General features: G+C 40.2%; 1 long non-coding RNA gene across 3 annotated transcripts; it reads left to right on the top strand.

Annotated features, from left to right (window-relative positions):
• The first annotated feature begins 392 nt into the window (after positions 1–392).
• On the top strand, positions 393–26125 carry LOC127014898 (uncharacterized). 3 transcript variants are annotated; one of them, XR_007766237.1, is made up of 10 exons: positions 393–469; positions 1055–1136; positions 1857–1943; positions 3867–3991; positions 6375–6491; positions 14456–14570; positions 18514–18701; positions 21607–21671; positions 21784–21871; positions 24764–26125. It is a non-coding gene; the product is annotated as an uncharacterized LOC127014898 (long non-coding RNA). The 3 variants fall into 3 exon arrangements; XR_007766235.1 differs by lacking the exon at positions 21784–21871; XR_007766236.1 differs by lacking the exon at positions 24764–26125 and having other exon boundaries at positions 21784–22211.
• The last annotated feature ends 42 nt before the right edge of the window (positions 26126–26167 follow it).

The raw sequence follows: 26167 nt of genomic DNA, 5'->3' as shown, positions 1-26167 counted from the left end.
GTGGTACTAGCCACCCAAGCCACACACAGGGGCAGACAGAAAAGGGGTAAAACCGACAGCCACACCGGAAGCCATCTGCCACAGGGGCGCACAGGAAGAGGACAGTAATGAATAAAATAAATGGCCAGCTGGGAAGGGGAACTGTAAGGGCTTCTTTAAATGGGAAGCTAAGGAAATCTCAGCAACTAGATGCACCTGCGAGCAGGCGGCGATGGGGAAGCGCCCGTCCGGGCACAGAGGAATAAGGGAAGCGTTCCCGCCACCCACTGCCGCTCTTCCGCCATCTTGGTTAAGGGCAAACCTTCCCTCTCGTGGGAATGAGCGAGGAGGCCGGTGTCATGGGACTTCCGCCCTAGGCCAACATGTCTGCCTCCTCCCACCCCCCTCTGCTTCCTTCGTTTGCGTGGTGCGGGAAGGAGCGTCGTCGAGCTGTCGGCACTCTACCCTGCTGCTCTGCCTGGCGTCGATGGTGCGGGAGGCCGCCGGGGCGCGGTCAGGCGGGACGGGCGCGGCATGGAGGCGGTGGCGGTGCCGCCGTGCCCCAGCGGGCTGTGGGCGCTGGTGGGGGTTCCCCAAGGCAGCGGGTTCAGCGCCTGGGGCGCAGTGAGTGCCGCGGGCGGGGAGCGCGGCGCGGCTGGGGCGCAAGACCCGGCCCGGGGGAGCACGGGCTCTGCCGGCGGGGCGCCCCCCTCCTTGGCGGCGGCGCCGCCGCCACCTCTTCCCTCCCCCTCTCCCGTGAGGTGAGGGGGGGCTCGGCCTCGGCGGCCGGTCCGGCTGCGCCTCCCCCGCTGCGTCCTGGGTGGCACCGGTCGGTGAGGGAGAGCTGGGGCTTCGGCCTCGCTGCCGCGCCCCCAGTTAAACTGCTATTTCTGCCAGCCTGTGGCGACTTCATAACTGTTAGTGATGCCGGGAGCCCTCGGCCGGGTGGGAGCTTGAAGCGCTGTTGTGTAGCGGCCGCGTTCAGCTTAGCTGTGGGGCAGCGCGCTGGGGCCTCGAAGCTGGTTCTCTGGTGCTTCGCGGTTGGTCACGAAGTCTTCCTCTGCCTTGTGTCTAGATTGCTTACGGCTGCCAGGAGAGCGGTCCCAGGCGACGCCTGGCTGAGTTGGTGCAGTTGGTGGAGTTTCACGGTGGTTTGGGTATGTACGTAGGAGAGGGCCCGGCCTTAATCCTCACCAGCCTGCTGTGAGGATCGGCTGTAGTTTAAAACTAGGATGCGTCTTCCCAAAGCAAGAAAGAGCTGCTTTTGAAAGGAAGGCTGCACAAGAATGCTACAGTATTTAATAATACCTGTCTTCAGCTAATGCTATGGATTCTGTATGTTCCTGTGCCTCAGAATAAATGAACGCTTTAAGGCATCACAGAGAGTAGTTAAAGTGTCCCTAGCAATGACCTAGTGATTCTGACTGAGGCTCACAAAAACAGCTTGGGAAAGATGCATGCTGTCTTTTCGTGTTGATTTTATTCTGTTCTTGAAAGAGCATTAAAAGAAAGAAATTACTTTCATTAACATGGAAACAAGACAGTCTTTTTTTGAGGCCGCTGCTTACCTTTAGGTGAAATGTCAGTTTAAGTAATAATGCCACACTGATGATTCTTTTTAAAAAAATAAAATACTGTTTTCTAATGCCTTAAATAGCAAAGGGCTCTTGAGTGTTTTTGTGTGATTCCTTCAGGTGAAAGGATGGAAATCGGGCAATTTGGTGGGTGGTGGTGGGGAGTTGGTTGGTTTCAGCTGTGTCTTGACAAATCAACTATAATCCAGACATCTGGGTTTAAGCACTAGGGATGAAATGCAGCAATTGGTACTCTTTTTAATACAGATCTTTATGTCTTTCTCAATCTGTTATTTTTTTCAGAACTTCCTTAGGGTAATCAGTATTAAAGGCTTCTGTGGCTGATCAGTTCTGCAGGCAACATGCATGGGTAACAGCTGATCTGTAAAGGTCCTGTGCCTTTATGAACTCTACAGAATGTGTGTGTCTTTACTCCTGTGACACCTGAAAAGGGATAGAGTCCTCCAAATCTTAGAAAATTTAGTGCCCTCACGGAAGAGAAAGTCATGGGTTACTTGTACCACCCAAGGAAGGAATTCAGCAGCTTAACTATTGCATGAGGCAGTAGTCAGTTGGGTGGTCATCTGGAGCATGCTGGTCAGACTTCCAGTGTCTCAGTGCCTTCAAGTCAGGTGCAGCACATCTTGCCTGTAACCCAGGTGGATAGATAAGGGAAACCAGGGGCTGTGGGAGGAATTGTGGCAAAGTAAAGGGGACAGAGGAAGAGTAGGAACCTGCAGAGGAGCTTCTTGTAAGAATCCTCATCAAGAAAAGCATGGATTTTGTTTAATCTGTTAAATGCGTGGGTTGGCTCACTCCAGATACGATGAAGAAGCTTCCTATGCTTGTGAGGCACAGTTCTTTTTGCAGCATGTATGACTTGAACAGTGCAACAGAATGGACAGCCTCAGCTGAGGGTCCTCTTGCGAAGGACTGCAGCCATCACGAGAAGATGTGGGAGTTTTATTTACTGGAAGCCTGTAACTTACAGGCTTGTGTTTAAATTTAGGTTGTTGAGTGATAAACTGACAGTTGTGGCTGAAAACAACTTTTGAACCCATGCCTGGTGGGAATGTGACAACTGTATCAGTAAATAAACTTGCTGTGGTTTATCACTGTTTTGTTAATTAAATGCATTACATTGGGTTTGTGCATTTATTATTTTAGGATAGTATTGAATTTATGGCTCACTGAGCAAGACCTCACATAGGAGTTGCTGCTCACGCTCCAAGAAACTTGATAACTGCTCGTGAGAGCTTTTTATGGTGCTCTAGATGTCAGGGTTTGAGACTTCTGATTCTTCTCTGTATATTTAAAAAAAAAAAATACCTGTCAAGTGTGAGAGATTCCTATTTGGATGTCTTTTGAGACAGAGTGAGGAGTGTATCTCTATATATGGCTAGATTGTGTGCGGTTTATTTGATTCGGTAACTTTCAGAATTGTCACTTTGAACTCAAAAGTCATGCTGGCTAACTGTTTCCGTTGGGATGATAGTTAAAAAACAAGGGCCAATCTCCTTTGTCTTTACAGGCTTTTGTGTGCTGGAGAGGAAGAGTCAAAAGCATTTAGACTTCCTCCCCCCCCCCCCCCCCCCCTTTTTAAGAGGCTATTTAGTCGTGAACTGCTGATGAAGGCTTCTCTGACCAACAGGTGTTTCATGGAATGCTGCCATTGAGTTACTCTGATTCCAGAAACCACACCATGTCATGGCAGAAGTATTGTGTAGGTTTAAATAAGATTAACGGTTTTGCCTTAAAATTAGTGAAATAAGGAATTTCAATTCTGAAAGAGTTGTGAAAAAGAATTTCATTCATTACTAAAATGCTAGAGTTGTGAAATCCTGAGTCAGTAAAAGCTTTTCAGCTGCTAAAATGTTAATTTTGTGGCTTATTCTGTAAATGAAATGTATTAGGGCCCCTCAGTGCATCTTTTAAATAAGATGTCTGTTAAAAGTCAGTGGTTTTTACAAGCTCTTGTCTGATGCGGTGTTGTGATAGTTTCAGTGCAGCATGTAAATATGCCGCTAATATGACAAGTATAGAACATTATGATCCTTAAAAGATCCACTGGATAAATGTGAATCCTGTCTTTAAAGAAAGATGGAGAAGTTGCCTAGAATGTCCTTTTAGTATTGACATCTCTCTGAATCTCTATTCCATCACTCCTTTCTCTTTCGTGTGTGTATTTTCTTTATTTGTAGTTTTGGGGTTGTGGTGTCTGTGGTGTTTTGGTTTTTTTAAGAACAGTGTCTCCCAAATGAGCTTCAGGGACCAGAGTTAACTTTCCTATTATTTCCGTATTTGTGATGACAGGATCAGCTAAAGCTTCATCTCTTAACCTCTGAAGAACCTGCTTGGCTCCTCTTAGTGACAGAACCAGCTCCTGAGAGTGCTCTGACCTGCAGCCAGTTGCTGTTAACGAGCTGAGAAGCAGGCAGGTGAGTCGCAAGTGAAGTGACTCGATGGATGTTTTCTTGACCCTGCACTGCCTTCCAGGGTCTGTCAGCTGTGCAGGGAAGCAGGTCAGGGAGCTGATCCAGCTCAGTTATCACTCTTTGGCTGGGATATCTTTTCTGAGTTAAATATTCTGCTGTGAGAATATGCTTAAAAAGACAAAACAATAAAAAAGGTTAGTGATGGTAATAAGTATTTCTGTGAAGGTTTAAAATGACCAAACTGAATTACAAAATCAAGATTATTTGTACTGAAGTTCCTACAAAAGCCTTAACTGATATACTTACTGACTTGATTTGTTCTTGAAGTACATTCATGATGACTCTTGGTTGCGTTACTGATTGTTTAAAAAACAGATCTTCAGTTTTATGCACTCCCTCCACTTTCTGTACATAACAGTTCCTAGAACAGTCTAAGACTCACAGGATGCCCTAGTATTATTTAAAATTTTGTATTACTTTGGTATTTCAAATAATTTCTATTAATGAAGAGTTACTAAAAATCTGTCCTCTCTACCCTGTCTTCCATATATGTTAGCCTTCACCTAGCTACTTCCTCTGCTTCTCTCTGTTCCTCAGAGTTGGTTTTTTTTTTTCCTGTGTAAAGATTAAGCTCATGCATGCTGAAATCTGGGATTTTGGAATTTGTAGAAGTCTGTCCCCATAGCCCTAAAAATACATTGGGTCTTCTTAGTTGCATTTCTGTCAGATTTGCTGTAGTTGTATTAGATCTGCTTGATTGTCTTGTCTGATGTCGTATCTCAGAGCACAGCCGCAGGGGATGATTAGAAGCAAAGGCAAGATTAATTTTTTTAGCTTCAAAGCCCAGTACTTAAAGCACACATACCCTGAGTTTGAAAAGTACTTGCTTTGGTCTTAAGGCTTGAGTTGTGAACCTGTCACTCGGATGATTGTTCCTCTTATTTTTCTGCAGAAAAATGTAGTGTTTCCTACCTTACAGTACACCATGTCTACTGTATAATTTATTAATGCATTACTGTCACTTTGCATCTGATGAGATCTGTCTTACCAATTCTCTGAATTTATTTTTATCTTGTTTTTTATCCTGGTGTTCCCCTTCTAAAAGATTGCAACTTCATCATTTTATGATCATTCATCAGAGTTTCCTTCCACTTTAGTTTTCCTAGCTAGTTTCTCTTCATTGGTTAGAGTGAGATTTAGAAGCATCTCATAAATATGTAAGCTGAAAGTCAACCCAGCAAAACTGTTTTACTAACTTTTTTATAGATACATTCCAAGAACCTGCTGTCATTCTTTCTATTTTCTTTTTGCACAAATTGTCTGAGTGAGTAATCAGTCTGTCAGTCACAGAAAAAAAACTTGGTCCAAATATTGTGACAAGTTTTGTAAATATTTTTAGTTATCCTAAGACAGCAACAAAGTTTTAGTCATTGGGTGTGCTTTTTTGCACTGAACTACTTCTGTCCTTAATTCTTACGTTCATCTTAGCTTAACAGGAAAAAATATTTTGTCTGTTATGCTTGGTAATTCAGTGGCAGCCATAAGAAACAGCTATAAAAAGTTTAAGATAAAAAAATTTTGTACTTACTGAAAAATAAGATTTTGGGGGAGGAAAAAGAATGTATGTGTATGTCTACCTAATAAAGCTCTTCCGATTTTGGCAGAGTACAATTGTCATACATTCCTCTTTCAATTTGTTAACTTTCTCCTCTTACTGTTTTCTGTCCCCAAATAATATTCTGTAAGTTGTTTTTGCTGTGAACTGCTGTCCTTTTCGGTTCCTCTGTTTTAAGTTTGGGTTTTTTGGCTAGGGGAAGGCTGTGTAGGGGAGTTGTTCTTTTCTAAGAATCGAGTTATTTAGTCTTACACAGAAGAACTTTTATGTATTACACTTTGTGTTTATAGTAGTTTCTCAGTGGGTATTAAGAAGCATAGTGCAGTTTACTTGAACCGAGCATCTGGGCAGTATCTACTTATGGAAGCTGAGACTATAGCCCAAAGGCTTTATGGGGGCGTGCTTTTGTGGGTGGGAGGTGTTTGGTTTTTTCACTCTGGGGCTTTGTCCAAACTTGGAAACCTCCACTGTCACTTAGAGTATTTGTAAAGGACCTTCAGATTCCAAAGGGAGAACGTTTCTTTCTCTTCTTCCCCCTCTCTCCCTACCTCCCAGTCCCATTTTGGGGAAAAACTTCAGTCTGTTTAGTTTTTTTTTCACAGAAGGTCATAAGAACTTTGGCCACATCTGTGTCCAGTTTTGGCAGCTGAACATACTGTTGTCCTTGCTAATGCAAGTCTTAACTGTTCTGTTTTGCCTTTTTATTTGGACACAAAGAGATGCCACTTAACTCAAAGTTTGTGTTTGTTTTTCATTTTAAATTACTTTCAGAGAGTTATGCAATATGAGTTGAGCTTTGCTACGCAAGAACAATACAGTTCTGGCAAGTACCAACATCCCTTTTTCAAAAAAGGACAGGAAAAGTTGCTGTGAAAGATAAAAAGGAAAGTAAGTACCTTCAATTTATGTTTCTAGGTAATAATATCCTGAGTTTGTTCATCAGTTTTAAATATTATACTTCTACTTAGTCTTAGGATATCTCACAGATCACGGATATGGATGTGTTCTAGTCTTGGACTCTTGGTTAGTCATGTTCACCTTGTAAGGTATGAGAGGCCTTTATCAAATGTTGCTGGAGAGTGTCAGTATTGCTACTATTAAGTTATTCTGGTTGCAGACAGTATGACTACAGCTTCTGTAGTCCTCAGTATTTGCACTGTGGTACAAGAAAACTTTTCATGGTAAGCAACCTAATACGTTATCTTCAGTTAAAAATGTCAAAAGACTCAAATGCACAAACTGTACTGTCTCAGAAGGCACAATTGTGTATGATTCTGAAATGCTGGCAATTCTTGCAAATCTAACATCTGTGTCTAAAGAGCTGTATAAACAGCACTCTCATTTTGGAATTTAAATATCCCGTTTCAGTTAATGTGAATGTTAGAAGTGCGCAAGCTTGCTTGTTCTGGTTCTTCAACCTCATTTTCCTTCTCGTATTCTGCCACCTGACACTAAGGGGACAGAGAGGTTCTTTTAGGGATCCTGAGCAGAACAATGATGACACTAAGCTGTAGTTGCAATTAAAGCTTTATTTTCTTAACAAGGATATTATGATTAGTATAGCATGGAGTTTATGATTAGAATGGCACAGGATTTCTACAAGCAGAATCAATGTAGTACAATTTATAAGTAGCGTAATACGGCATTTATAATACAACTTAACTTACGGTTTCTAACCACCTGGACCCTCTGTATGTCAGGTCAAATCTTAATACGTGGTTTGCTGTATCAATATAATAATCGTAATCTAGACTGAAAAATCATATAAAAGAATACAAGTCACTTGCTCAGTCCTTGGAGGAAGCAGACAACAGTGGAGGCGTCCCCGGTCACCGGGGCAGGGGTCACAGGTCTCACTGTCCAGCAGCAGTCCAGGTCCAAGCTCCCCACTTAGGACTTGTAACTGCTTGATTTTACAGAGGGTGCTCCGTGTGCTGTTATGCTTCCCTGTTCTGTGACAGGGTCATCAACAGCACCTGGCTGGCCGTGTGCCTGGGACCTTGAAGGCCAGCAAGGAAGGGAGTAGTCGGCCTGGCGCCCAGGAACCTTGAGGCTGGTAGGGAGGGGAAGAAGAAATCCGTTTGGTTTGTCTACTTGGTCCACAGGAGCTTCAGGGCCTGATAATGAGGGAAAGGGAATGAATACGTGACCCGCTCGGTCACAGAGAATGGCTGCTTGCTGTATAAAATGGCATTAGTTATGCAAACTGCATTACCAGGGGCTGGGAGCAGGGGGTACCGGTCACATATATATGCTTCTTTCCTTTTCATGAACCTGTTGAGAATGTGAGGGAGATGCTAAATAAAAGAATGTCTTAAGCAGTTGTTTTGTCTCTTTCTCACTGCTTTTATTCAGTGTTCTATTTTGGTTGTTCTGGGGACCTTTAGCTTATATAGAAATTGATAAGCATGACCCAGAGGAGATTTACAAGATGTTAGCAGTTGTTCATCAGGTTCAAGCAAAACAGGATGTAATGGATTCCACACTTTAATCATGAAAACAGTATGTCGAATCCTTCTAAATCTGGTATGTGTCAAGACTCTCAGCATGTGGGTTCTTTCTTGGTTTATGGGTGGGAGTTTTTTTGTTTTCTTTTCTGTACCATCATCCTCAACAGTCAAACTCCTTCTTTGTTTGGGTACTGTTGGGCAACAGTCATTCCAGTTTTTCTCTTGATTGTGGAAAACTATTCCATTACGAAATTGTACATCTGTCAGTTGCTGCAGGGGCCTGCTTAGTGGGATTGGACTGATCTGATAATGAAATGTGGTAGCCAACAGCCTGCTATGTACTGCATTTCATAGGCTGGGCCACTGCATCTGTGTTACGTACAGCATTATCATTTTTTAACAATATTGAACCACATTCCGAAATAATGTGTTTAGGATCCCAGTATTCGCCAAATTAATAATAATTTTCTTTGTGTCCATGTATCTAGCAGGGTGGACAATTGAAGAAATAAGCTATCTGCTAAACTGAGGAACTCTAGTTTGAAAATGGGATCTCTTAAGTCACCTTCTTCCAGTATGGGATAAATTACCTTTTGGATGTGCGTGGCTTCCTGAATCTGGAGTCATTAGCTTAGACATCATCTTTTTAGATGCCTGAAGGTGGCCAAAATGTAGTACGCCTGGAGTGCTTTATGTTTGTTGCAGAGTTACTCAGTTATGTCTGATGTGTAATTGCATTATGAGAACGTGTTTCTTAAGCAGAGGTTTAAATCCTGTATTGTAAAAGAAAGTTGGGAAACTTAAATTGCCCAATATGTTCTTGTGCAACTTGAGGCTTTTCTGAGAGAACTCCTGGTGGTGAAAGCCAAGGAGCCAGCTGAAGACTGGTACCTCACTGAGACCTTTTCAGGGCTTTTGAGTACTGCCTTGAAGAGCTGACCTTAAAGCTAATTCAGGAGGCTGTCAATGCAAGTAGCTTAGATGTACATAATCTCTGCTTCTCCAGGTGAAGTACTGTCTCTTTTCTTCTGTTCAGGATGGATTGTTGGCTAACTTTCTTTCCCATGTTGCTCTTTTTTCTGAGAGAAACAGCTCCTATAATACAGGAACTCCTTTTAAGAAATACCACTGTGATAATTAAGTTCTTCCCTGTTCCCAGGGGTTGAATTTCCTCCTGCTACCTTTTTCCATAGCATTGCATTACAGACTTAAAATAAGCAAGTAGGGTGCTGCTCCCTCAATCTAGGGAGTTCCCTGAATGTACTGTCTTCCTGTATCTGAGGGCTTTTTGCTTGTTTGGCATAGCTTTTTTGCTGCTTGTGACGTTTTGATGGAGTGCTGTAACAGTCTTGAGAGATTACGTATTATGATGGTACACGACTCTTGCTAAAGTAATATCCTGATTTTTCACTATCATTGCTTTGCAGAGACTGCATGTGGTATAATAATATATATCAGATGAGGCTTGTGGGGGGAGGTAATTATCTTTTATTAGACTGGCTTATAATGGGACAGGGTGCCACGCAAGCTTTTGGTCACACAGTAACCTCAAAGGGCTTATGTGCCCAGATGCACATCAGGTCTTTTTTCCAGCTGTATTAGTTAGTCTAATAAAAGGTATTACCTCTCCATAGAAACATTGCCTGACTTGCAGCCTTCGTGATCTAAGGATGCAACAACATGGCAACCATTACCAGGGCTGACCAACATGCTCTTCTGTCTACTATTTCCATTTCCCCCCTCTCTTGTTTGCCATATGCACTTTTCTTTTCAGGTCTAGGGTTTTTAAATTCAAGATGTGATGAAGTCCTCTTTAATCAATATGGTCTCTTATTTAAGTAAATTGTGAAACAAAATTTAATTTGTCTAAATTGAAATGGAAAATTTCACTTTGCAGTGCCTGTGGCATCTTTCAACATCACTTTAGTGCATGTTTTTAATAAATGAGACCCAGGTTTATAACTCTGGGAACCTAAAGGTCATCCATGCTTCAGGTATCAGCGTGTTTAATTTATCACTGTCATATTTGTTTGCTTTAAAACTTACTTGTGTTCATGAGCACCACAGTGCTTCATGGGATGACATTTATTGTTGCCTTTCAGTTACTAAGTGAAGGACACTAGAAACTTGCTTCTGATGCCTACTTTACACAGGATGTATTTCCTGCTAGAGATAATAACTAAACTCAAAAGCAGTTTTAACTAATAAGGTGTTAGGACGTGTCGATAATGATCTCTTCACTTGCCCTGTTTTATCTCCCTAGATATTCTCTGTTTTCATGTAAATGGGTTTTCCTTCTTGATGAAGGAAGCATTTGATGATTGTTGAGGAGTTTAGTGTTACTTACAAAATCCCAGTTTCTCCTCGCCCTTTTTCTGTCAATGTTGGGCTTTTTTAAGATCTACTGAAATATTTCCCTTGAATTTTCGGGGGCGGGGGGGACACACACCCTTTGGAAGGAAGTTATTGATCTTAAACAGAAGCAAATGAGGCATTGACAGCTCTCTTGAGGCAGTGAGTAACCACAGCTACTGAGTGATGCTAAAACATAAAACTTTAGATAGTTTAAAATTGTGTGATTATGTCCAGTTTATATACCTCTGACACTGAGGAGTATACTGGTGTCCACCTGTAACTGCCAGCTGTACGGACTCCTAACACACATTTTGGTTTAAATAAATAAGAATATCTAGCAGTGGTTTGTATTACTGCTCTTCAGAATTCCTTACTTATACCTGGTTACTCTGAGGTATTTCAGGTGGAATATTTAATGTCTTTCCTCTTCTCATAAATGAATGTGTATGTGTATATAAATAGTATCAATATGACACATCTGTCTAGGCAGCTACAATGATCAAGAGGATGGAGCTGCAAGGCTCCTTTGCCATGGGTGTTTGCTGTGATGGTTTTTATACTGTTAACAATCCCTGTAGTACATCTGTTCCATTAGCAATAAAAATTTTTGTGCTGGCAATGTAATGGCTAATGGCTTTCCTGTATGTAAGTTGATTATTCTTTTTTACTGCGATCTAATTAGTTACTGAGAAAACTGCTTCTTTTTTTAAGAGCAGAAAACATAGCCATAGTGCCCCAACATGTATAAATTTTCATAAACTGTGTGCATTTACTTTTCTAGCAAAATGTACAAACACTCCCCAAGTCTTCTAATGATTATCTGCAGAAGCCAGATTTCAGTGTGCTTTCAATGTTATTGAAATTATGATACTTTAGTAATTAATAGAAGAATGGGGAAATATTTGCTATCCCTCTAGCTGTAGCCTTCTCCAAATACTATAGGCTTTTATCATGGTTCTTGATACATTAAATGAATTTTGGTCAGTTACCAGTAGATTATCCTTACCTTCACTGGGTATCGATACTCTGACTCTTCCTTCAGTTCACAATCTCTTCAAGGTATTTTTTGTTTTGGAAGTTATAGCATCCTTAATCTTAGGAAAGAGGAATTTAGCATAATTAATGCCACATCATGGTTCCGAGTTTTTTGTCTTATGATTACAAACAATAACTGACGTGTTGCTTGTCTTGATTATGAATGAGCATCTAGAGTTAGGTCGATGTAGGAATGATTCTTTTTTATTAAGTGGCAAGTGATCTGTTCTCCAGTTCACGCTGCCCCCCTCCCCAAATGCTGCATTACAGTCTTATAGTCACACTCTAGGCCTACCACAAAAGCAGTAAGTGAAACAGATGGTAAAACTTCACTTTCTGAAAACAACTGACCCAGATGTTTTTCCTGCATTGATCTGTGTCATTAAAATGGTATCTCCTATAGGTTTCTCTTAGAATTTTAGTCTCTTTGTCAGATCCAGTCCAGGAAGCACTTCTTCTCTTAATACTGAAGTAATCTAAATGTGAGAGTAGTGGGTTTTTTATTCCCTTTGCAAAATGCACACATAAGATGACAAGCGATTACTTAAAAGGCGTTTTGATTACAAATCATGGATTTGCTCCATAGCTATTTGAGTGATTTTAAATTTTATTCTACTATACAAGTGCTTGTAAATGAGGGAAACCTTTTTCAGAACTTTTTTTAACATAGTAGGCTTCGTAGTGTTTGAAGTCTATGTCTAAATCTGTTTCAAGCCTCTTTCTGAACAGAACTCCTGGAAAATTTGTGATGGATAAGAACATATACATACAGCACTTGCAATATTAGCAGATTTAGGTTTGTTTTTACCAGCTATCTTTTGCAGGTCCCTTAAAAGTAGTTCGTGATCCACACACTTGAGACAGTGGTTAAAAACAACTGGTCTCAAACTCCCATAAAATTTCTCATGTCTTGCCCCGTTCTGTGTAGTACCAGCACAGTTTTTGGGTAGTCTTAATGTTTTGGGGTTTTTTAATTTAAAAAAAAAAGCTTAACTGAATCAGTTCTCATGTGTTCTGATGTGTAGTTTTCAGGGTCAAATATCTGATTGATAAAAGCATATTCATCAGGGCATTCTGAAATTATGCCTTAGGTGACAGTAATTCTTACTACCTACATATGGTCATTCTAAATTGCTGTTCTTGAATATGCTTATTTTCAAGCATTCAAGTTAATATCATGCAGTGTTGAAGTGGCATTTGTTCAGTCTTGAGATAAAAAAAAAACTCAAAGTGGTAGAAAAATATTTTAGTAGTCACACTATACTGTTAGCAGAGTAATCTTAATACATGGAAATTGAGTGTTTTATTAGACTCATTTGGAAAATACTCACTTCCTGAAAGATATAATACATTAAATATTGCTATGCTACTTAATGCTTTATCTGAAATATTGAGTGTTGTGGTTTAACCCCAGCCACCAAGTAAGCACCACGCAGCTGCTTTCCCCCCCTCCCGCCTCCCAATGGGGTGGGGAGGAGGGAAAAAGAAGTAAAACTCGTGGGTTGAGATAAGAACAGTTTAACTAAAGTAAAATAAAATACAATACTAACTAAGAATAATAATAATATAATACTAATTGTAATGAAAAGGAATATAACAAAAATAAATAAATAAATAACACCCAAGAAAAGACAAGGGATGCACAATGCAGTTGCTCACCACCCGCTGACGGATGCCTGAGCAGTGATCTGCCCCTCCTGGTCAGCTCACCCCCTCTTTATATATGGGGCATGATGTTCTACGGTATGGAATATCCCTTTGGCTAGTTCGGGTCAGTTGCCCCAGCTATGCTCCCTCCCAGCTTCTTGTACACCTGCTTGCTGGCAGAGCATGGGAAACTGAAAAATCCTTGGCTTAAGATAAGTGCTACTTAGCGACAACTAAAACATCAGTGTGTTATCAACATTATTCTCACACTAAATCCAAACCACAGCACTGTACCACTACTAAGAAGAAAATTAACTCTATCCCAGCTGAAACCAGGACATTGAGAAAGAATGTTGTGTAACTTGAGTTTAATCTTTTACATGCTAGTTGTATGCAGCTGTAACTTAACAAGCAAGGCTGGAATGTACTTAAATTAAAACATCTTTTTTTATATTCTTGGCATTGTTACCTGGGAGCATTCAGTTCCCTACTGAATTTTAAAGTGCCAGATCTGTTTTCTGGATTAGTTTGAAAAGCTTTATTTATTGAAAACTCACGGTACAATTAAAGTATTGATTGAAATGGAGTTTGGAGCCTTCAGAGATGAGAGGGTTTTGAGGGACTTTATAAAAATAGTGTGCCTTGCTGAAAGAGCAGAGAAATAACTTGGTGGCCTCACAGCTCTAGTCATCGGAGGACCACGTTCCTTTCTGTGATAGATATTAAGCTGTTGCTGCTCAAACTGTTGATAGTTTGCCTACAAAGGTTCCCATAAAAAACACTAAACAACTAAGAGGACAAAAATGATTGAGTTAAATGTAGTGATTATGATCAAAATGTCATGGAAAACTTACTTTTCTCTTGAAAAGGAATTTTGATAAATTCAATGTGTCAGATTTCTGAATTTGAAAATACAGTGTTAGGAAGCCTATTCTTGATCCTTGTTGATGCTGATCAACAAATCCGTGTTATCAGTGACTGAAATTCAAAGCCCTTATATACTGTGTAATATCTACACTTAGAGCGAGCAAACTACTGGAGATCCATCCACTCTGTTGTCCATTTAGCAATGCTGAAGCAAGAGCATCTTGGAGGTTATTCAGTACTGTCATGAGGTATCCTCATTTCCCTGTTTGTGCCCATATCAGTCTCTTCCTCGCGTTCTTTGAATAACCTAAACTTAACTTGGATAATTCCTTCTGTAATAAATTAAATTGGGCCATATAGTTTTGAATTTTATTTTTATTTTGTTTTACATGGAATAAAGATTTAATTATTTCAAAGAAAATGGCAGTTTGGTATAGGGCAGCGGGGGGTTTTGCCTACAAGCAATCACTGAGTTGCCCTTTTGGTTTTTTCTTTCAGAGTTTGGAAAATCAGTGTGATGGGACAGGAAGCAGAAACAAAGTTGAAGCCGGAGTTGGTGGCCTCAATCAATGAAGCGTTGGAGCGGACATCTCAGACATAGAAAAAGATGGCAGTAAGAGCAGTGCATTTAATTTTAAGGGGAAAACAGCACCAGAATTCTTAGATCTATCTAAGCAAGGAAAAAGACTGATCTTGGAGTTGAGCATTGTTGGTCTCTGTGTAACAATGAGGGGACAGCTTTGCTGTAAGCCAGTCGAACTAATACCCTTCCTCCTTGTTTCTTGTTCGCCTTCAGCTGTGGCTGAAGTTGTTCTGGTTCATGGCAGTTGGTTCAGCATGTTCTAGCTTGTGGTCATAGCTGGTTTGTGTTAGCTGTTTTTGAACTAAAAAATGGCTAAAGTAGTAGGAGAAAGGAAGAGTATTATGTGGGGCAGGAGTGTATGTTGGGAAGGGTTGGTAGGCATTCCGTATGTTTGAATGTGGGAAAAGAGGAATGAGATTGCTTAAAAAAGTGTGCCACCTCCCTTCCCTGTCTGGCCTACTCTACTCATGAGTTAAGAAAAAGAAATGGAGCTTCTAAAAGCTCCATTCAGATACAAGGGGGCTGGGAGCAGTCCCTAATGTTGACGGGAACAAGGATGAGAAAAGGGACCCTTTTTCTGTCTCTGTGGAGACTTCTTCCTTACAGGGCTGCTGATTCTCAGGGTATTATTCCTTTTCACTTGGCAGGTTGAGTTGAAAAGTGAGTCTTGGGGCTTTTTGTTTGTTTGGGTTTTCTGTTTGTGTTGGAAGTGGAGTTAAAGCAGAAGCAGGCAGTAGTGAGGGGAAAGTGTTCAGTGAATGTAAGCTATTGTGGTCCAACAGTTGCTCTGAATGAGTCGTGAGACACACATGTATTTTAGTTCTTGCTGTTGAACACGAATGGAGTTCTGCCATGTACGAAAGCAAAGGCTTCAGAATGGCAGCTTGGGTTCAGTGTTGGTCTGAGGTGGGAATGTTCTTTGTTTCGGCTCCCTTTCTGATGAGAGTGCAAATGCCAATTCTTAGTACAACTCCTATGTTGCATTAAGAATAAATGTTCTAGTTATGTTTTTAAAAGGGAATTTAAGTAGTATGCAGCATATGGGTATACCAGAATGAACGTACATTGTGGACTGTGAAACTTCCATCTGAGACGCTCATGAAATACATCTTCTGGAACAAAACAAAGACATGTTGAAGTCATTGTTTGCTGCTTTGAATCAACTGTAGTTCTTTCAGACAGTTCAGTAATACTTGAGACCTGTCAGTTAAAATCTGACAAACTTGAACCATGCATCTTTTGGTGTAAATGTGTCTTTCTAGAATATGCTTAAGAGTGTTTTAATCCTTGACATATGTTTTTGCTGATGTCAGGTTACCTCATAGGCTCAACTGCAGAATGGTAATTTACTGAAGCTTTTTAATATGGATTAAGTTTATTGCATTTCCCTCCTTGTTTTCTGATGGGCTGGAGTTAGAGCTGTTGAGCAAAGGTGTCCTGTTTTGATTCCATGCTTTAACTACTTTGCTACAAAGCAAAAGACCAAATAAGTCAATAGGAAGACCTCTGTGTTTTGACACCAAGAGAACAGAACAAAAACTTAAGAAAACGTAGTGATTGCCATCTGTATACTCCTGTAATTGGAGCTGGTTACCCTAAGAGTATGAGTGAGCACTTCAACAAGGCTGAGATGGAGAAGCTTGCTGCCAGTCCTGAAGAATTCAGTGTGTAACTAACTGATTCCACGTCTGCTGCAGAGTATGTGAAGCTACCACCATTTTATAAACAAAGTGAAAATTAGATTAAGATTTATGAGTTTTTCACCCAGTTCCATGCTACAGTCAGTAGACCTTGTCTATTGCGTGGCAGTTTGCAGTGTTTCTATTGCTTAAAAGATTTACCTCTCCTAAGTCTCCTTAGGCTTCTCCCCAGTTGCAAGATCATTAACTGATGCGTTCTAAGAAATAATCCAGTCCTAGTTGCTATTTTCAGTTTAAAGTTATAGAAAAAATTGCTTGTTTGACTATTCACTGTGCACACACAGAGGCACCCATGTTCTTGCACCCGTGTTGCCTGTGGCTTCCAAAAATGCTGAAAATGAACATTACTTGAGTTGAAATTATGTGGTTTTGTGATCACAAAGAATTTTACTTACATACAAGAAAATACTTTGCTTTAGTAAAGACCTTCTCCCTTTTTTACTGCTTTGCTCATACAGCTTGAGAGAGAATGTGCATCTGCATAGTAGTACTAATGCAGAGGTTAAAACAGAACTTACTCCATAGAAAGATACAACAACTGAGGTGCAAGACAAGTCAGTCATTTAAGAAAAAATAGTCACGGGCTGTGTACAAACCAAAATTTGCTTCACCACTTGCATTTCAACTCCTATCTGGCATGGTTAGTAACCTTGTTAACAAGGAAAGCTCTTTAACTGGGTATATGTTATCCTAAGGTTTGTGTAAAATGAAAGAAACTAAATTGTTAGATAAAACTCATGTTTATTCTATGCAGTGAAGCATGTGGCTGACTTAAGTCACTGGTTTTTTTTTAGTAGGTCTGAACTTTTGCCATCGTTAGCTTTTATTCGAACACTTCTAAATAACGCTATTTGCTATTGCACAGCATATGGTGTGTTAATGCTTTCTTTTTATTTTTAGTATGCCAGAACTATGTGTTCCTCCCTACAGCATGAGCTGGCTTTCCTTGTTCACATTCCTTGCAGTCCATCTGCCTATAAATGTTTTTAGAGTACATCGAATGATGATGCTAAGATACTGATGTGTTAAGTCATTAACAATAAAAATCAAACATAAAATTTTGTGGTGGGTTTGGCCCGAACACATTCCACTACCACCCCAAAACCAAGCAGCCTCTGGTTTTTAACTAAAATCTTATTTGGAAGCTTTTAATCTAAAATCAGCATTTCTCACATTTGTTGAGAGCATCTTTGGGAGCAAATCTGAAATCTTCTCCTGTAGAATGCCTAGTGTTTTGTGGAAAGGAAAGATCAAAAGATTACTTGTGATTAGGGTAGGCAGTGTAAAACAAGTTCTCTCAAACTTGGGGAGAATCCGAGTGTTTTTTCCAAGTCATTGTGAAATGAAGGAGCCTAAAAGGATACATGCCTGTTAGACACAATTCAGCTAGTAAGTTATATTTTGAGATGTAGGTGATTTTCACTGGATAATCCTCACCCAAAACAAAACTATTATTTTGGGATGTTGTGGTATAAAACACTGTATATTTGCTTTACCTCAGTGGTTATTGATCTAAAAATACTAACAAACTTACAATTGCCTGTAGTTCACAAGTTGCATTTTTCGCAGTGAGCTCCTCAGGATTATTGAGCATACATTAGGAGTAATGCTTGCTCCGGTGGAGCCTTGAACTTAAACTGCTGTTAAGCAAGAGTCCCAGATCTTGTGATCCCACAGTGGAAAAAGGGAAAACAGATGGTAGGGCTAGATATAATGGTTCTTCCCATTTTTACCAGTGCTCCGACAGCTTGCCCTAGGAAGCTTTCTCTTTAGAAAAGAGATAAAATAGTAAACTGGCCAGGCATACACAGTGCCTGTCAGCCTCTGACTCCTGCCATTTGCAGTATAAGTCCTTGAGTTTAAGAGTTGGTCCTCTGCTTGTTTATGCAGCAACAAACAATTTCTTTGTTTAAAAAAAAAAAAAAATTAAAATCTTTTGTTGTCAGTATATGGCATGCTTCCTTCAGTAACACTGTAGGTAGTGTTGTCTGTCAACGCCTATGTATAACTTTAAAAAAAATCTTGAGTAAACAGTTGATTCATAGCAATATCTCTATTCTTTACCAGTTCCAGATCAGTATCTAAATAGTAGAGCAGCATACACCCACAGTCTTGTGTGTAGTAATACTTTTGGATTTAATATCAGCATTTTCTAACACAGTTCATTTTTCTCCCCAGGGTAGAAGAGGTTTTGACGTGAGAATTCTGTGCTGTGTTTGAGTCAATATTGACAGCTTTTTACTAGTAAATGGGCATATTGTTCTCATTAACAGCTGCTCGGGGATGAGCAGAAACCACCATATCACTGGCGCAAACCTGGATTACATCAAGAAAGAAGAAATAGGCAGAACTGGTGCTGCTTCGTGTGGATCAGCAAGGCAGATACTAAATCAGAACCCTTCAGCACTCAAATGAGCATTGTATCTAGGTTTGGATCTTCTTTGGCAGAATGCTTGGGAAGGTGAGTCTTAAATACCTGTGCATAAAATGCCACTTCTGGCATGTCAGTATCCAAAATTTGGTGGGTTAACCAAACGTTTTTGTAAAAGCATGTCTGTCTACCCCCTTTATATTAATTTCCTCTAAGATGCAGCCTTTTCTTCAAACCCTTGTGCTAGTGAATAAGTATAGCAGTGTCTAGCTTATTGAGTTATCTCAAATGGGTATTTAAAGGATTAGGCTCTGATTAAAATCCCACTGATTCTATACTTTTAGGTAGTGGGGTGACTCAAAATGCCTTTGTCAGATGTCTTTAACCTCTCCAGCTGTCCTGTCAGTGACGATGAGTCAGAAGCTGGACTCCTACAACTAACTGACTAAATCTGGAAGGCTCAACTGTTGGCATAACTGGTTTGGCAGCTTGGGGCAGGATGTGGACTAGTGCATTACTGAGGTGACAGCAGCCCTTCTGGAGTGCTGCCGTGTCTTTCAGAGAAGAGAGGACAATCTCTTGGTCCTTTGTTTTATTCTACGCTGATAATGAAAACAGTATTTTGCAGGAGAACTGAGCTGAGTGTGGGCTGATAGTAGAAACAGTGTTCATGGGAACTTCTCAGGCTGGTTGTAAGGTGAATACTTTCTATGCAGAAACAGTCAGTCTGGTATTTGGGGGAAGGTGCTGAACCTGCAGCACGCGCATGATACAGGAGGTGACTGGTCTGCAGTCCCCCTGTGCCTGAAAGAAAGTAGGTGGCTGGCCCAGTCAGAAAGGTCTCCATTGAGACTTGGGCATCCCTACTCTTATATACGGTCTGCATGCAAACTGAGTTCATGTGTTCAGTCCTGATGTATCCACACCTGTGTCACCTGACACTAAGGGGACAGAGAGGTTCTTTTAGGGATCCTGAGCAGAACAATGATGACACTAAGCTGTAGTTGCAATTAAAGCTTTATTTTCTTAACAGGATATTATGATTAGTATAGCATGGAGTTTATGATTAGAATGGCACAGGATTTCTACAAGCAGAATCAATGTAGTACAATTTATAAGTAGCGTAATACGGCATTTATAATACAACTTAACTTATGGTTTCTAACCACCTGGACCCTCTGTATGTCAGGTCAAATCTTAATACGTGGTTTGCTGTATCAATATAATAATCGTAATCTAGACTGAAAAATCATATAAAAGAATACAAGTCACTTGCTCAGTCCTTGGAGGAAGCAGACAACAGTGGAGGCGTCCCTGGTCACCGGGGCAGGGGTCACAGGTCTCACTGTCCAGCAGCAGTCCAGGTCCAAGCTCCCCACTTAGGACTTGTAACTGCTTGATTTTACAGAGAGTGCTCTGTGTGCTGTTATGCTTCCCTGTTCTGTGACAGGGTCATCAACAGCACCTGGCTGGCCGTGTGCCTGGAACCTTGAAGGCCAGCAAGGAAGGGAGTAGTCGGCCTGGCACCCAGGAACCTTGAGGCTGGTAGGGAGGGGAAGAAGAAATCCGTTTGGTTTGTCTACTTGGTCCACAGGAGCTTCAGGGCCTGATAATGAGGGAAAGGGAATGAATACGTGACCCGCTCGGTCACAGAGAATGGCTGCTTGCTGTATAAAATGGCATTAGTTATGCGAACTGCATTACCAGGGGCTGGGAGCAGGGGGTACTGGCCACACACCTGATGCTGGTTTTGGTAGTGTTGTCCTACAAATGTTAAGTAGAAACACCCCTCTTCACAATGAGGATAATAAAAGACTTCACAGCAAGTCATCCTGTGCAAACCATGGTTAGAGCCCGTATGTCAGATTTGTGGCTTTCCCTGCCTTTGAGCCTTCAAAAGGAGAGCTCTGCGCTTCGTGGTCACCTGGCAACTGCGTACACAAGATGAGAGTGATTCTTCTCTTTTCAAGTTACATCATCTTGATTTAGCCATAGTTACAAACTGCTCTTGTCAGGTTATAGATGTTTTTTTCCCTTTTTCCAGAGAAACTTCACAGATCTAACAGCAAGTTTTTGTAAATTTTAAATGAAGTATAGACAGACTTGTAATTTTAGGTCTATAGGCATAGAGAAACATTGTTTTTCTGTGTTTTGTTGATGGTTACCCTGGCTGCATGTTTGAGTACACCTGTGTTTTGGTTTTGCTTTTAGTATAGTGTTAAAACTATTACACAAACAATGCTTTCATTTTACTTCCACAATATCTCCTACAGGCTTCAACAGAAATGCATACAGGAAACAAGATTTAGTCCTAGCTTTATAATGCCATTTTAATTGTCCTCTTAAAAACACAGCTCTTACAGCGGTAATCATAATTTTCAACTGTTTTTCAAGTTTTTTTTAAGCCAGCTGGATTTGGAGTACTCTGCTGAATAGTTGTGGAAAGAAACTAATCTGTATAATAAAGTTATTAAGCCTGAGATCTGCTTTAGTCAGTGTCAGAGTAAAACTGCAATAAAAATGTTCAAGTTCACTAACTAGGAAAGAATATCTTGACAAACCAAGATTTTGAAAAATTAGGGAAACTGGCAAGCTAAAAGGGCAGAAAATCTTTAAGTGTAAAGGCTTGCTAAGGTGACAGTTTGGGATTGGATAAATCTCTAATCTTTCTTGTGGCCTCAGAACAGATGCAGCGTCCCTGGAAATGGTAGGGGAGGCATGTAAGAAAGTGAGAGTAAGGCAGCACACCAGTGGTATTTTAAGACTGGGCAAGGGTACACTCTATAGAAAGTATCCCTGATGTTTTCTGCAACTTAAGGTGTTTTCTAAAACTAGTGGAAGAGTTGCTGTGTGTTTGGATTTAATTCCTACGTTTGTTCTCACTGTTGGAAAAAACTTGAAGAAAACTGATCTAAAAGTATGTTTTTTCTACGGCTGAAACTATGCATTGTGTTATCACACGTACTTCACACCCAGGTTTACCTTCTCTTTCCAGAATACTTCAGTACAGATTGGGTACTCAGACATCAGAATAGAAGCTGCGAAAATCAAGAACATCTAGTAAGAAAAAAAAAATACTGTATTCTTCTGCTTGCTGTTTATTTACATAGAGAGATTTCTGATAACCCAAGGCTATATTTTTTCTAATACTTTCTTTTACTTGTTGACACAGATTTTGTTTTGGATCTTGTCTGTTTTGATCAGGAAAATACCAAGCACTTGGAATATGGTTTAACCTATGCTTCATCCTATGATTTGAAGTATGTGAAAACAGAATTGTCTTGCTTTTATTGTACTTTACCCCTCTTCATAAATACTTCACTGGGAGGAGAGAATCTCAAGGTATAATATGCCCCAGCTCAAGCTTCCTAGCTCTTCACTTCCACTCCTAGACCATTCTTTCACTGGATGATGCAACTGCTTTTGTATCTGAATTACCTGAACTAGATTATAGAACTGATACAGGTTAAAAACTTACTCTCCCCCAGGTGTTTAAGGAATTATTTTTTTGTGTGTGTTTTTAATCCAATTTGTCTTGATGTAATAGTTATTGCAGCATAGTGCAGGAGGTAGCACAGCAGGGAGGGAGTGGAAAGGATTGAATAATATGACATTGTAGGGGGAGGAAGGGAGGGGAAAATGTTACCAAACTAGAGCCTTTTATGTCCTGAGGTTGCCTGCAGTGTTCTCTGTATGTTTTTGAAGGAGCAGCACCTAGCTGAAGAGAACTAGAGGACAGCAGTTTCTGAACAATAACATGGGGCAAAAGCTTTGTTTCTTCAGGGGGAAAAAAGATTATTGTATTTATGGGGCTTCTTTAGTAATATAACTAGTAAATCTGCACGTGGAATGTCCTAGTGATCCTCTGTGTGTGTGACTGGCTTGGTAAAAGAAGAATTTAGTATACAGCTTTAGAGTACAGATTCTGATTCATAATACTTATCACTAATACAGAGCACCATACCCTGAGACTTGTTCCTCAGACCTTAATGATGAGTAGAGAAACGAAAGAAATACTAATTTGTTATTTGTAATGTCCCTAAAGGAGGTGACTTTGGGATATGATTGTAGCTTTTATCTAGAGTAGGGGAGAGGAGGAAGTGATACATTGCTGAGACTACATTAAAATTTCAGGATAAGGCACCAAACATGTGCAAACCACAGACAGAGTCTGCCAGAACTGTGAAGTCCATATGCTCAGTCTGTATTTAGTTCTTACATCTGCAAAATAGAGAAGACTACCAGTTGCAGCTTTGTCTTTTTTTTAACATACACTCTCAACATAATGGCCAATTTGTGTGGGGAAGAATAAGCAGCCTAGCAAGGAAGAAAACACTGATGCAAATTCAAAAATAGCTTGATTACATTTTACTAACTAAACAAAGGTGATGACAGCTGCAGTTGCAGCATAGATAGCATTTCAGTCACCAGCTGTCCACTGAACTGTGGTGTGTGGCTGCTACAGCAGTAGTTTTAACCAAAATGGGAAGGAAAGAGCAGAATCCTGTGAAAACTACAGCAAGTCATTACTTTCTCTAGTATCCCTCACAATACAGGAAAACTAGTAAATTGGGTCACATTTTTGGAAATCAAGTAATTTTATTTTCCTTTATAAAAACTTAGAGGAATCTGAACAAGCAATGAACAATAGTGGATTAGACACAGACACGGAAGATTACAGTTCCACCTGTTCAGATTCAGGTAAATTAGATTGAGATTCACCAGTTTCTATTTTCAGTCTGAGGGTTTTCCAGTTTAAACAGACTGAAGAGAGCTGTTAAATGGCCATTAGCGTGGGGAGAGATATGACATGACAGACTCCACAACCACAGAGCAGGTGGTTTTTGTCCATTCAAATCATATCTCTGAATGGCCTTAAACAGACTAATTTTAAAACTTAATAAGAACACCGTTAATTTTGCATGTCAAATACATGGTTAAAGTTGCTCACTGGTGCTTTGTGAAGAATTTCTGCTGTGCTTTGTGCTTTTGATAAGAGTAAACCAATGCAAGGGATGTTCTTTGAAGAAGGCTTTCCCATGCTCTGGAATTGAGCTGGCAGAACAGTTATTTTATGGAGGTCCTAATGTTTGGAATGTGAAATAGCATGAAATGGAGGCCTTTGAATAACTAAATCATGGACGTAGTATGTGCTTGCTAAACTAGCTTCAGGTTAAATAAAAGCTTCTTTTCATGCCTTGCTCAGTTTGATTTATGAGCCCTTCATTGCCATAATGTTCACAACTTCTGTGTTATGAAATGCTACTTGAAGAAACAAAATCTTGAGAAAATTATGCTAAGTTTGTTATATCTACTTTTCATTTTAGAATAAAAGAGTGTTAAGTTTGGATGACCAAATGAGCACATATGCCTAGGTTTTTTGACCATAGGAACTGTTTTTCCAGTTACCAACACATGGCACACAAACTGCTCTAGAACTTCTATAAAGTTTTCTGCTAGGCATGCTGCCCATGAAGCCTCCTTCCCTTTTTTTCCCAAATCTACCATCCTTGCAAAAGCTTCAATAAAAAGATTAATTTTGCAGAAAGCCCTGAAGATCAGATAATCTGGCCTGAATTTGGAACTTGTTCTTAGCATGTTAAGAAATGAGTTTAGACTCAGATTTTTTTTGTCTCCTTTTTAAAGGTGGGGGGTTTTTTATGGCTTCAAGCATTTTAAGACTGGAATTTTTTAAAGAAACTGACTACATTTAATTGAATGCTATCTTAGCTTGTTTAAAATATATCTTTTCCAAGTTTGTAACTCTTTTCCTCATAGTATGAGAAAATGATATTTAAGATACACTGATCATTTTCATGGAGTATAGAAGATCTTGTCTAATTGGGAAAAGCCTAAATCAAGTATTCCTCATACATAAGCAAATAAGAAATGGATACCACTTCTGTGCCATTTCCATAGCAAGCTATCTTGAAGGGTTAGTAGTAAATATGAATGTAGGTCTGAATTTTCCTTTCAAGAAAAAAAGCCATTGGTCATGAATGGAAGTGGGTTTCAATTATCATAGCTTAATTTTAAATACACTGTGGGGAACAGTTATCATAATTTAATTTTAAAACTTACTGCCAGTCTTTATTGTATCATTGTCTATTAGATATCCAGTGTGCTGAGTGTGCCATCTGCTTTTCCTTCAGGGCATGTGGAGAAGAGAAGGAAAATTAATCACTTAGCCATCCAAAAAACTGAACAGTACTTGAATCAGATGCACAAGGACAGCATAAAACTAACTGAAAGGATACTGGCTTTGGAAGAACAGTCTCTTCAGAAGCTTTCTGAAATGTCATCTACTTTGCCTACTCTAGCCAGTTTCATCGTGAACACAGGAACCTCAAAGGCTGTCCCAGGTTCAAGGAGGATTAATTTAAAGCTAGGCCTCTTAGGGCCACTTTTAATTCAAGGAGATCCTAATACGTGCAGAGTTGGGACTCCTAGGAACACTTTCAGTTATTTAAATGGCGTAATACTTTTTTTAAAGGTGGAAGGCTTGCATCAAATTTGGCTGTGAAGTGCTGTGCACAGTGTTTGATACTACAGACATTCGAGGATGGTTTACTTGTGGCCTTCTGTGCTTCTTCCAGGGGCAACATATGTGCAAGCTCAGTGACTGATTTGTCTTTTGCTTTCACAGGGATCAATATAGACAAATCAATAAAGATAACTGGATCTGAAATACAAATTATAGCATGCCTGAGAGTTACAGGACGACCGTGTCGTTCTTTACTACCTCATCATTGCCAGAACCTTCAAGTGTCATTCATTTCAGTCAGGACAAATAGTGGTCACAAAGAGGAGAGTATTGCATTGAAATCTGTCAGCCTACCTTTGGCTCCCTTGTCATTTTCAGTTGCTTGTTTTGCATCATGCTGTTTGTCTTAAGGAAAATCTATAGACTGATATCCTTTGGGGAGTTGACTTAGGCTTTACTCAGGGTCTGATGTAACAGGAATTTACACAGATTGCACTGCAGACTTGCAAGAGCCATAGCAACAGCCTGTAAGGAAAGCTTGGCTGTTGACCCTTGCTGCATATTCCACTATGGTGGAAGAAAATAGGAAGTGAGAGAAGATAGGTGAAGTTCATATCAGAAAAGTATTGTTACATGAGGGCTGTTTTGTGACCTCTATTTGTAAGTATGCTGTAAAACAAAGAATCCCCATCCCAAATTATTTGTCTTAAACCACATCAAAACTGGACTATCAGTGGCCAAAGCTCCTTTAAGAGCGTATGGGACTGCTGTGGGGCTTGTCTGCTGCTCTAGCATGAGAGGAAGAGACCAGTGGTGGTTGTGATTCTAAGCATATGTGATGTCAAAATAAATAGTGATATGAACAAGTATCCAGCTTTATTTCCTTGGTTTCCTGCCCAGATTTGAGGTGCTGCTACCTATATAGCCTCTCTATCAAAGCTGTAAGAGAGCGCACTGGAAATGAGATGTTCCCTGTTGGCAGCGCTCTCTTAGTCCCCAAGCATTAGATCTTAGTTGGAACTCCTGCATGTGGGGGGACTGTGGGTCCTAGGGAGGGGGAACGAGGCTAGGG

This window comes from Gymnogyps californianus, chromosome 3 (assembly GCF_018139145.2).
Source record: "Gymnogyps californianus isolate 813 chromosome 3, ASM1813914v2, whole genome shotgun sequence".
NCBI lineage: Eukaryota > Metazoa > Chordata > Aves > Accipitriformes > Cathartidae > Gymnogyps > Gymnogyps californianus.
Note: the sequence above shows the minus strand (reverse complement) of the source record. Positions and strands in the feature narration are given on the sequence as shown.